The sequence below is a fragment of the Canis lupus genome, chromosome 26 (genome assembly GCF_048164855.1).
Source record: "Canis lupus baileyi chromosome 26, mCanLup2.hap1, whole genome shotgun sequence".
In the NCBI taxonomy this organism is placed as follows: domain Eukaryota; kingdom Metazoa; phylum Chordata; class Mammalia; order Carnivora; family Canidae; genus Canis; species Canis lupus.
In genome coordinates, this window is record NC_132863.1 from 22,930,739 (window position 1) to 22,942,631 (window position 11,893).

The 11,893-nt window shown below is 35.7% G+C and overlaps 1 long non-coding RNA gene across 1 annotated transcript; it reads left to right on the top strand.

The window, feature by feature from the left end:
* The first annotated feature begins 684 nt into the window (after positions 1-684).
* On the top strand, positions 685-11,492 carry LOC140618262 (uncharacterized). Its single transcript, XR_012018461.1, has 2 exons — positions 685-803; positions 9,167-11,492. It is a non-coding gene; the product is annotated as an uncharacterized lncRNA (long non-coding RNA).
* The last annotated feature ends 401 nt before the right edge of the window (positions 11,493-11,893 follow it).

Sequence of the window (11,893 nt, forward strand, 5' to 3'; positions counted from 1 at the left end):
AGAGTCAGCTCTGTATGTTGAGGTAGTCATAGAAGTTAGTGTGCTGTTTCCTGGATGCCCATCTTAGAAGTATCCACATTGCGCTTCATCTGCCCTAGAAACATGGCATGTCTGATTACCTCAGACGTTGTTGTGAGAGTCCTCTCTCCAACTCTCCTGCCTGCTGGCCACTCCTTTCTTGACCTCATTGTTCCATCTATAAAATAAGGAAGTCTGACCTACTTAATCCAAAGATCCAGATTATAAGAGGTTTCCAGGATGTTATGCATTGTATAAAAATGTGTTTATTCACTTCATTAAACTATTCTTTTCTGAGTCCCTCTTAAATTTGAGCCCCTGTCCCTGGAAACACAGTACAAAGGGAGAGAGTTTTCAGTTGGTCCCAAAGCAGTGCAATGAAACTAATTTAGAAGGGAAGCACTAAAGACATTGCAACACCCCCATGAGTGGGGTAGAGGAAGGGGCAAGGAAGACCCCTGGTGTGTGGATTCTCTTTATATACTGCCATGATATTTTCACCTTCTCTTGTAGTCGTCTGCCTCCCCTCAGAACAGGGTTCTAAGTAGTGTCTAATCAATGAATGCTTCTGGCCTATAGGCCAACGTTCCTTTGTACCTCTTTTTGTTTCATTGCCCATGACCCACCCCCTGAACCCCGCCCAATGAAAATAAATAAAAACCTGAGCCCAGAGTCCCACTGCAGAATGTTCTGGACTCCTGGATCTGCCACCTTCTTCCTAAAGACCATGAAACTCTTGCTCCTGACCCTTACTGTATGTTTGATCCTGTTCCAGATACTGCCAGGTAACCAGAACCAAGGAAAAAGGAAGAGAGCTAGGGTGGGGAACTGCCCATGGAAGGTTTATTATCTTTTTTGTCCACTGAGACAAGGTTTTCAGAGGTGACTGAAATCTGCTTGACTTTATCTGAATGTACTCCCAGGACAGACCTGAGGCCCCATACTGGGAAAGTGTACCTAGCCAGGATCCCTAGAGGCATGGAGTAGGGCAAGATGTCTTTCAAAAAGTCCTTCTCATACTCAGGTGTAACTCCATCATCCCTTGGTACTTGGCACCAATGTTCCAAGGACCCAACTGAGCAGCTGCCTGACTTCAGCTGTCTTTCCAATCCTTATCAGATCATGAGTCCTGAAGGCCTTCTTAGACATTAAGTTCTGTTATCTCTCCATATGAAATCCTGCTCTAGTCTGGAATGAAAATGTTTGCAGAGCAGTCATGTGGAAGAGAGCACAGTCCTTTCTGCTCCTTTCCAACTATAAAAGTTTGTGATTTTGTTAATGATTTACAATAAGATTTTACAAACAAGTGGCCAGAGCTGTGAAACTACTATATATGAAGGCTTGAATAATTTTTAGACAAGGTACAATTTCCTTCATCTGTCTAATGTTTAAAACCTCTTTTCTGGGATGCCTGGGTGACTCAGCGGTTTAGCACCTGCCTTCAGCTCAGGGCATGATCCCGGGGTCCCGGAATCAAGTCCCACATCTGGCTCCCTGCATGGGGCCTGCTTCTCCCTCTGCCTAGGTCTCTGCCTCTCTCTCTCTCTCTCTGTCTCTCATGAATAAATAAATAAAATATTTTTAAAAACCCCAAACCTCTTTTCTATGCACATACAAATGCATATAAGTATGTGTGTGCTTATAGTTTTATTTTTTTAACTAAAAAAGTAACTATATATTGCTCTAAAATGTTTTTATTCAATATATAGTAGACATCTTCCTTGTCGGCACATAAAAATTTGTCTCATTGCTTCTAGGAATCACATATATTCTATCATGTAGATAGATCATAATTTGTACTTCTAATCCGTATTCAGGGTAAAATGTGATCTTTCCAGATCTTTCCAGACAAACAAAACCGCAACTGACTTTTTGCATATATGTTTTTATTTACTTGGACAGAAATTTTTTTAAAAGCTCCTAGAGGTGGACTTGCTAGGTAGAGTAAGTTTATGGTTTTGTTTTTCATGGGTACTTATTCTGTGTCTCCTTTGGGTCAGACATAACCCAAAGAAATCATTCACCTTCCAGGGCAAAAAAAGCTTCAGAAGACCCAAATGGACATTCTTTACATAAACCCAGAAAAATAAGAGTTGTGGCAACTTTTCAACTGTAACACTGATATAAAAGGAAAATAAATTCTTTAAATAGTGAAGGAAAAGAACCATGAACCTAGAAATCTTATATTCATTCATTAATGAATTGTAATGCTATTTGTTTTTTTGTTTGTTTGTTTGTTTGTTTGTTTTTTGCTATTTGAATGAATTATATCGCTATTTAAATATAGAAGTATAACAAAAATATTCTCAAGCATAGAGGGCTGGAGAATATTTGCCACACAAAGACACATTTTGAAAACACTCTTGGAGGAAGAACTCAAATATAGAGAAATTAATCCAGAAGAATGTTGGAAATGATATGAGAGGTAAGAATTATCAATTAGTTTGTAATTTTTTAGTTGACTTAAGAAAAACTGGACTAGAGGGGTATAGACAAAGAAAATGTATCCCATAATTCCCATAAATTTTAGATAATTAATGTGATTCAGAAGGGGATGGCCAAGGGTCAGTGAAGAGAAAGGCCAGGAATATGAGAGCATTACTAAGGTACTTGCCTTGTTAAAAGTAAGGCATAATTATAGATAAGTTTCAATATTAATAAAGATAGGTATTCATGGACATGAGCTTTATGTTATTACAAATAGCATAAGAATAAAAATAAAATGAGTACATTTTAAGCCAGCTGGAAAAATCCTTATTTCTCTAATTAAAAATAGTAAGAAAGAATAAAAATTACTAGTAGAAAATATAAAGTAAGATAGCAGACATAAATCCAAATGTAATTTTAATTACAATAAATGTAAATGAACTAAACTCACTAGATGAAGGCTTAGGCTTTCAAATGAGAAAGAAAGATCAAACAACAGGTGATCTACAAGGCACAGAAATGTTTGATCTAAAAACATCTGGATTAAGATAATGAAATGCCTTATCAGGCAATTATAAACTAAATGAAAGCTGAAGTAGCATTCTTAATATGTGGCAAAGAAAACTCTAAGGCAAAATATATAATACTTGGCAGAGGCTGGTTATTTACTGGTAAAAGAAATAATTGGGTCATAAGAACCTGTGGCACTTACAATTTCAGCTTCCAGATTTGAAAAACAAGTCAGAGAGGGAGACAAATCATAAGAGACTCTAAACTGTAGGAAACAAACTGAGGGTTGCTGGAGGAGAGATGGGTGGGGGTTGGGGGTAACTGGGTGATGGGTATTAAGGAGGGCACTTGATGGAACGAACACTGGGTGTTGTATGCAACTGATGAATCACTAAATTCTGCCTCTGAAACTAATAATATACTATATGTTAATTAAAATTAAAAAATTTTTAAAGAAAAACAATAAATGATACTTCAGAGAGGAATAGTTAAGCAAACAATGGCATTTGAAGAACTTTAACTCAATTTTACCACTTAACTGATAAGAATACACTGAAAATCCAACCAGTGTATTAAATAAACCTAAGTTATTGGATATATATATATTTATATGAGGACATTTATCTGCTCAACAGAGAGTAAGCATTCTTTTAAGAACACAAAAAATTTACAAAATTTACAAAAATATCTCACATATAAGACCACAAAGAAAGCTACATACTCCATGCTCATGGATTGGAAGAATTAATATTGTGAAAATGTCAATGCTACTCAGGGCAATTTACACATTTAATGCAATCCCTATCAAAATACCATGGACTTTCTTCAGAAAGTTGGAACAAATTATCTTAAGATTTGTGTGGAATCAGAAAAGACCCCGAATAGCCAGGGGATTATCAAAAAAGAAAACCAAAAAATAAATAAATAAATAAATAAATAAATAAATAAATAAATAAAAATAAAAAAATAAAAAAATAATAATAAAAAAAAAATAAAAAAGAAAACCATAGCTGGGGGCATCACAATGCCAGATTTCAGGTTGTACTACAAAGCTGTGGTCATCAAGACAGTATGGTACTGGCACAAAAACAGACACATAGATCAATGGAACAGAATAGAGAACCCAGAAGTGGACCCTCAACTTTATGGTCAACTAATATTCGACAAAGCAGGAAAGACTATCCACTGGAAAAAAGACAGTCTCTTCAATAAATGGTGCTGGGAAAATTGGACATCCACATGCAGAAGAATGAAACTGGACCATTCTCTTACACCATACACAAAGATAAACTTAAAATGGATGAAAGATCTAAATGTGAGACAAGATTCCATCAAAATCCTAGAGGAGAACGCAGGCAACACCCTTTTTGAACTTGGCCACAGCAACTTCTTGCAAGATACATCCATGAAGGCAAGAGAAACAAAAGCAAAAATGAACTATTGGGACTTCATCAAGATAAGAACCTTTTGCACGGCAAAAAAAAAAAAAACAAAAAACAAAAAACAGTCAACAAAACTAAAAGACAACCTACAGAATGGGAGAAGATATTTGCAAATGACGTATCAGATAAAGGACTAGTATCCAAGATCTATAAAGAACTTATTAAACTCAACAGCAAAGAAACAAACAATCCAATCATGAAATGGGCAAAAGACATGAAGAGAAATCTCACAGAGGAAGACATAGACATGGCCAACAGGCACATGGGAAAATGCTCCTCATCACTTGCCATCAGGGAAATACAAATCAAAACCACAATGAGATACCACCTCACACCAGTGAGAATGGGGGAAATTAACAAGGCAGGAAACAACAAATGTTGGGGAGGATGTGGAGAAAGGGGAACCCTCTTGCACTGTTGGTGGGAATGTGAACTGGTGCAGCCACTCTGGAAAACTGTGTGGAGGTTCCTCAAAGAGTTAAAAATAGACCTGCCCTACGACCCAGCAATTGCACTGCTGGGGATTTACCCCAAAGATACAGATCCAGTGAAACACCGGGACACCTGCACCCCGATGTTTATAGCAGCAGTGTCCACAATAGCCAACTGTGGAAGGAGCCTCGGTGTCCATCGAAAGATGAATGGATAAGGAAGATGTGGTTTATATATACAATGGAATATTACTCAGCCATTAGAAACGACAAATACCCACCATTTGCTTCGATGTGGATGGAACTGGAGGGTATTATGATGAGTGAAATAAGTCAATCGGAGAAGGACAAACATTGTATGGTCTTATTCGTTTGGGGAATATAAAAAATAGTGAAAGGGAATGAGAGGGAAGGGAGAAAAAATGAGTGGGAAATATCAGAAAAGGAGACGAAACATGAAAGACTCCTAACTCTGGGAAACAAACAAGGGGTGGTGGAAAGAGAGGTGGGGTTGGGGTGACTGGGAGACCGGCACTGAGGGGAGCACTTGATGGGATGAACACTGGGTGTTATGCTATATGTTGGCAAATTGAACTCCAATAAAATGAAATTTTAAATAAATAAATAAATAAATAAATAAATAAATAAATAAATAAAATAGTATAATAAAGATCATACTCCCCAGTACAACGAATAAAATTGGAAATTAATAATAAAAGAATAGCAAATAACTTATTTATTTGGAAACAAAATAGCACATTGCTAAATAAACTTTGATATGTATAAAAAATTATATATGCTAACAAATATGTCACATGTATATGCCTTAAGTCAAATGGTGGGACAGAGCCCCTCAACCATAATGGAAGAAAATCATAAAATTATAGAGCAAAGGGTGTGGATCCAAAAGGGGGTGAAAATTTGGGGGACTTTTTCACAGTTAGCCTACCATATGATATTAGAAATCAGGGTGGGCAGTGGGGGGATGGGGAGGAGAAGAACATTAATGGCTGAAGGAAGACATGAAGGGGCTTTCTAGTGCTGATTATATGAGTAGTTTTATGATGATCCATCCAGTTGCACATCAGTAATTAGTGCATATTTCTGGAACATGTTATGCTTGAGTTAAAATTTTACTTTAAAAATTCAAGCATAATTTTGCTATAAATAGCTTCTAGATTTATACCTTCTGTTTTTTTATCTAGATTACCTTCCGTGTGTCCTTTTTCTCTCCTTTTTTTTTCAATATTCAACCTGATTCCTGAATATCTTCTTTCATTTGAAACTATATTTGGTATCACTGAAGTGTTTAGAGTAGCAAATTTTAGCCATTATTAGTTAAGCATTGGATATAGTTAAAAAAATATTTTAAAACTGTATATAAATCCTGTTGGAACTTTTAAGATTAATAATAAAACATCAGGTCACAATGAAATATACAATGATATCTGTTGCATTTCTCAATTTTTAAATTTTATCTTTCTCAATTAAAATATGTGTTATTAGAAAATCTACTTAGATTCACTTAACAATTAAGAGTCAAATTTTGACAGTTCGGGGATACCTAGGGATAATGCTTCAACAGGTAAAACTTGTCACTTAAATGTACCCTATCCCATAAAACTTGGAAAATTCTATGTCTTTTCCATCTGTTTTCTGTGAAGTGACCAATAGGCTTTTCCTGAATATCTCAAAATTAAAAGGAAACATATTTTCATGTAACTGTGAGGATATTCCATCCTCAGAGATTCTGTACAATTCCTGGTTTTTGCTCTTCCAGAATTTATTAATGTGTGGACATTTCCTCCAGATATGTTATAGATTTTGCTTATAGGATGCTAGGTCTCTCAATTACCACCATCAGCATCACCTGGGAACTTGTTAGAAATGCAAACTTTTCCAGCTTTATTGAGATATAATTGACAATTAAGTTGTGATGTTGCGTAAGTTTAAAGTGTATACTGTGTTGACTTGATACACTTATATATAGCAAAAGATTACCACCACCAAGTTAGCTAACACCTCCATCATGTCATGTAATTTCCATTTCTTTTTTGTCATGAGAACATTTACCATCTACTCTCCTTGCAATGTTCAAGTATGTAATACGGTATTGTTAACTATAATCACCATGCTGTATGTTAGATCCCCAGAACTTATTTATCAATTAGAAGTTTATACCCTTTGACCAACATCTCCCCATCTCTCTCACCCATTGGTAACCATCATCCTAATCTCTGTTTCTATGAGGTTGATGCTTTGATTTCATGTATAAGATCATACAGTATTTGTATTTATCTGTCTGACTTATTTCATTTAGCATAATGTTCTCAAGATCCATCCATGTTGTAACAAATGACAGGATTACCTTCTTTTTCGTGGCTGAATAATATTCCTCTGTGTGTGTGCATATATGTGTGTGTGATCTTTATCCATTTATCTGTTGATGGACACTTGTATATCTTGGCTGTTATTTCTGTATCTTGGCTGTTGTGAATAATGATATAATGAACATAAGAATATAGACATCTCTTCACAATAGTGGTTTCTCTTCTTCAGATATATGCCCAGAATTGGAATTGCTGGATCATATAATTTTATTTTTAATTTTGGAGGGAAACTCTATAATGTTTTCCATAGTGGCAATAGCAATTTACATTCCCACCCACAATGCACAAGGATTCCATTTTCTTCACACCTTCTCTAACACTTGTTATCTCATATTTCTTTATAGTGTCCATTCTAACAAGTGTGAAGTGATATCTCACTTTGGTTTTAATTTGCACTTCCCTGAAAATTAGTGAAGCTGAGCAGCTTTTCAGGTACCTGTTAGCCACTTGGATGTCTTCTTTAGAAAACTATCTGTTTAGGTCCTTTGCTCATTTTAAATTGGATTGTTTTGTGCTTGTTTGTGTTTGTTTGGTTTTGGTTTTTTTCTTTTGAGTTATATGAGTTCTTTATACATTTTGGATATTAACCCCTTACTAAATGTGTGATCTGCAAGTATTTTCTCCTATTCCATAGGTTGCCCTTTCGTTTTGTTGATAGTTTCTTTTGCTGTGTAGAAGATTTTTCATTTGATGTAGTCCTATGTGTTGATTTTTGCTTTTGTTGCTTGGACTTTTGAAGTAATATCCAAAAAAAAATCATTGCCAAAACCAATGTCAAGGAGATATTTATCTAGGTTTTATTCTGGGAGTTTTACAGTGTCAAGTCTTCAATTTCAGTCTTTAATTCATCTTGAGTTCATTTTTGTGCATGGTGTAAGATAAGGGACCAATTTCATTTTTCTGCATGTAGACATCCAGTTTTCCCAGCACCACTTGTTGAAAAGATTATCCTTTCTTCACTGACTGTTCCTGCCTCTCTTGTCAAACATTAGTTGACCATATGTGTAAGGATTTATTTCTGGGCTCTCAATTCTGTTCCATTATACCAATACTTTACTGTTTTGATTACGATAGCTTTGTAATATAGTTTGAAATGAGGAAGTATGATGCTTCCAGCTTTGTTATTTTTCAGGATTGTTTTGGCTATTTTGCAGTGTGTGTGTGTGTGTGTGTGTGTGTGTGGTCCCATATGAATTTTAGAATTGCTTTTTCTATTTCTGTGAAAAATGCCATTGGGTATTTTTTATAGAGTGCCTTGAATCTACAGATGGTTTTGGGTACTGTGGACATTTTAAAAGAATTGATTCTTCTAATCTTTGAATACAGGACATCTTTCCATTGATTTGTGTCTTCAATTTCTTTCATCAAAGTCTAATAATTTCTTAGAAATGCAAATTTTCAAGCCCCATCTCAGATATACTGAATCAGAAATCCTGAGGGTGGGGCCAGCAATCTGTGTCTTAAGTCCTCTGGCGGGTTGTGACACATGCTCAAGTGTGAGAATCAGTAATAATCTACTATAGCTGTGCTTCTGAGATGGCCAAATAAGACACTAATTTGTTTTATTATTCCCTTTTAGAGCAATTATTTTCATGGCATTTATGGATTCAGTTAAAGCAGTAACTTCTATACTTCTGGTATGATAAATGCAAATAACTCCACTAAAGCAGAATTCAGTTAGCCCACTCTGCTGATTTTACATAATCACACTACCTCTTACCAAATAATTGCAGTTCCTACTGGCTAGCAAGTTCCTTTGATACATTTTGATATTGATAAGATGCTTAGAAATATGGTATATATCAATCTTGCTTTGTTTATACAATCTTCCCTAATGAACACAGGATTGTTGTGAAGATTACAAATATAGTCATATAGTCATATAACTCTAATTGTTACAAATATAAGCATCAATATCTTGAGATAATTGACACTCTACTCTTTTCAGTCTGCAGGGGCCAAAAATCTTGCTGGATCATAAAAGGACACTGCAGGAAAAACTGCAAATCTGGTGAACAGGTGAAAAAGCCATGTAAAAATGGTGACTATTGTTGCATTCTAAGCAAGACAGATTCTCAACCACACAGACTAACCCAAGCTCCTACTGGGAAATCTCAAATTTTAAGCACTGATTTGGAAGGAAATGATGTTTTGGAGCATGTACCATTAGTCATCATGAGGCAAGGAAAAATTTAGAGTGAAGCAGAAGAAATTTGGGACTTGTCAGGCCAGGGATTGTTAATTTCAGTCTCTCTTCCATGGGTCCATTAATGCACATGATCTCCTTTCAGCTGTGATTCATCTCTATGTTCACAAGACTGGGTTAAGACCTTGAGGTGCCCAAAGTACTCACTGAAAATACAATGGTGTTCCACCTTAACCAATATATAATTCTAAACAAAACAATAATAGATCACTATAATAGAAGAAAACTTCAATGTTTCCCATGAAAATTTCCTCAATTTTTTGAAACATCAAGTATCAAATTACTTCATCCAAGAAAAACATTTTTCCATTTCTTTTGCACCTGCTTTGCTAGTGTCCCATGTCAAAGGTACTCTTCTCTCCATCTAGACCAATGAGTTTGAGAAATATCTGGGAAATTCTTTGTTTTATACTTGCCTTCTGGTTCAACATAAGTAGCTCCATGATTTTTTGGCCAATAGCTACCAGGACACTAAGAATTTCTTTATAAAACAGAAGACATTTCAGATAAATGCATCCCATTTATTATTAACCTATCTTTGGTTGTAAATGTCTGTCTGACATAGACCAATGGAACAAATTTGAGAGCTTGGAATTAAGTCCCCACATATATGATCAACTAATATTCAACAAGAGTGCCCCAGTGAAGAATATTCAATGAAGAAAGAACAGTGTCTCCATTAAATGGTCCTGAGAAAACTGGATAACTATATGCAGAAAAAATGAAACTGTACCCCTATTTTACACCACTCACAAAAATGAACTCAAAATGGATTAAAGACTGAAACTGAAGACCTGAAACTGAATAACTTCTAGAAGAAAACCTAGGGGGAAACCCCTTGACAGTAGTCTTGGCAATGATTTTTTGGATGTGATACCAAAGTCCAAGCAACAAAATCATAAATCAACAAATAGGAGTACATCAAACTAAAACTCTTCTGCATAGCAAAAGAAACTGTCAACAAAATAAAAAAGAAATCCATGGAATGGGGTAGAATATTTGCAAATCATTTATCTGGCAAGGGATTAATATCCAAAATATATGAAGAACATACAACAATTCAGTAGCAAAAGCAGTCAGATTAAGAAATGGGGAAAGGACCTGAACAAAACAATTTTTCTAAAGAAGACATACAAATGGCCAACATGTACATGAAAAGATGCTCAGTATTACCAACCAACAGGGAAATTCAGCTCAAAATCACAATATGAAATCACCTCACACTAAAATGGCTATCCCCAAGAAGATAAGAGTTAAGAAGGATTGGTGAGGATGTGGAGAAAAGGGAATCATTGTGCACTGTCGGTAGGAATGTAAATGTGTGCAGCCACTGGGGAAAACAATATGAGGTTCCTCAAAACATCTAAAACAGAACTGCCATATGATCCAGCAATTTCAATTCTGGGCATATATTTAAAGGAAGTGAAAATAGGAACTCAAAGAGACATCTGCACTTCCATGTTCATTGCAGCATTGTGCACAGTAGCCAGCATATGGAAGCAAGCAATCTAAGTGTCCACCAGTGGATGAGTGGGTAAAGAAGATGTGGTGCATATATCCAATGGAATATTATTCAGCCATGAGAAAGAAGGAAATCCTGCCTTTTGCAAAACATGGGTGGACCTTGAGGACATTATGCTAAGTGAGATAAATCAGATAGAAAAAGACAAATCCTGTATGATATCACCTATATGTGGACTCTAAATAAAAGCCAAATTCGTAAAAACAGAAAGTAAAATAGTGGTTACCAGGGGCTGGGGGATAGGTTACCAGGGGTAAGAGAGAGGTTATTAAGGTCAGAAACCTGCAACTAGTAGGTAAATATTAAATCCTGGAGATTTAATGCACAGCATAGTGAATATAGACAACAGTATTGTAGTATAGCCATCAAACTTGATAAAAGACTAGATTTTAACTATTCCCACCACAAAAAAAAGAAAGATAATTATGTGACATGATAGAAGTGCTATCACTGAAATGGCAATCCTATTGCAATATATAAATGTATCAAATCAACATGCTCTACACCTTAAATTTACCAATATTATGTCAGTTATTTCACTTAAAATAGCCACTTCACCAAATAAATAAACAAACAGAAAAGCCTTCTGTCTGATATCCTGCTTTAGAATGCAGCTGGCCAGAGGAAAGTTCTGAAGAATCCTTCTGTCTCCTTTACTTAAGGACTAGATGACAAAGACAACCCTGTTGATTTTCAGGCTCTCTGGGCTTCTTTTCTTTTTTTAAATATATTTTTAATGCTTTATTTCTTTAAGTAATCTCTACACCCAATGTGGGGCTTGAACTCACAACCTGAGATCAAGAGTCACATGCTCCTCTGAACAAGTAAGCCAGGCACTACTTCATGGGGCTTATTTTCTTGACCCAAGTTCAGATCATACTTGGCAATCCAAGGGCCTATCCAGGAGGTAGCTGAACCCTACATGATAATACTTGCTTTCTTGAGGA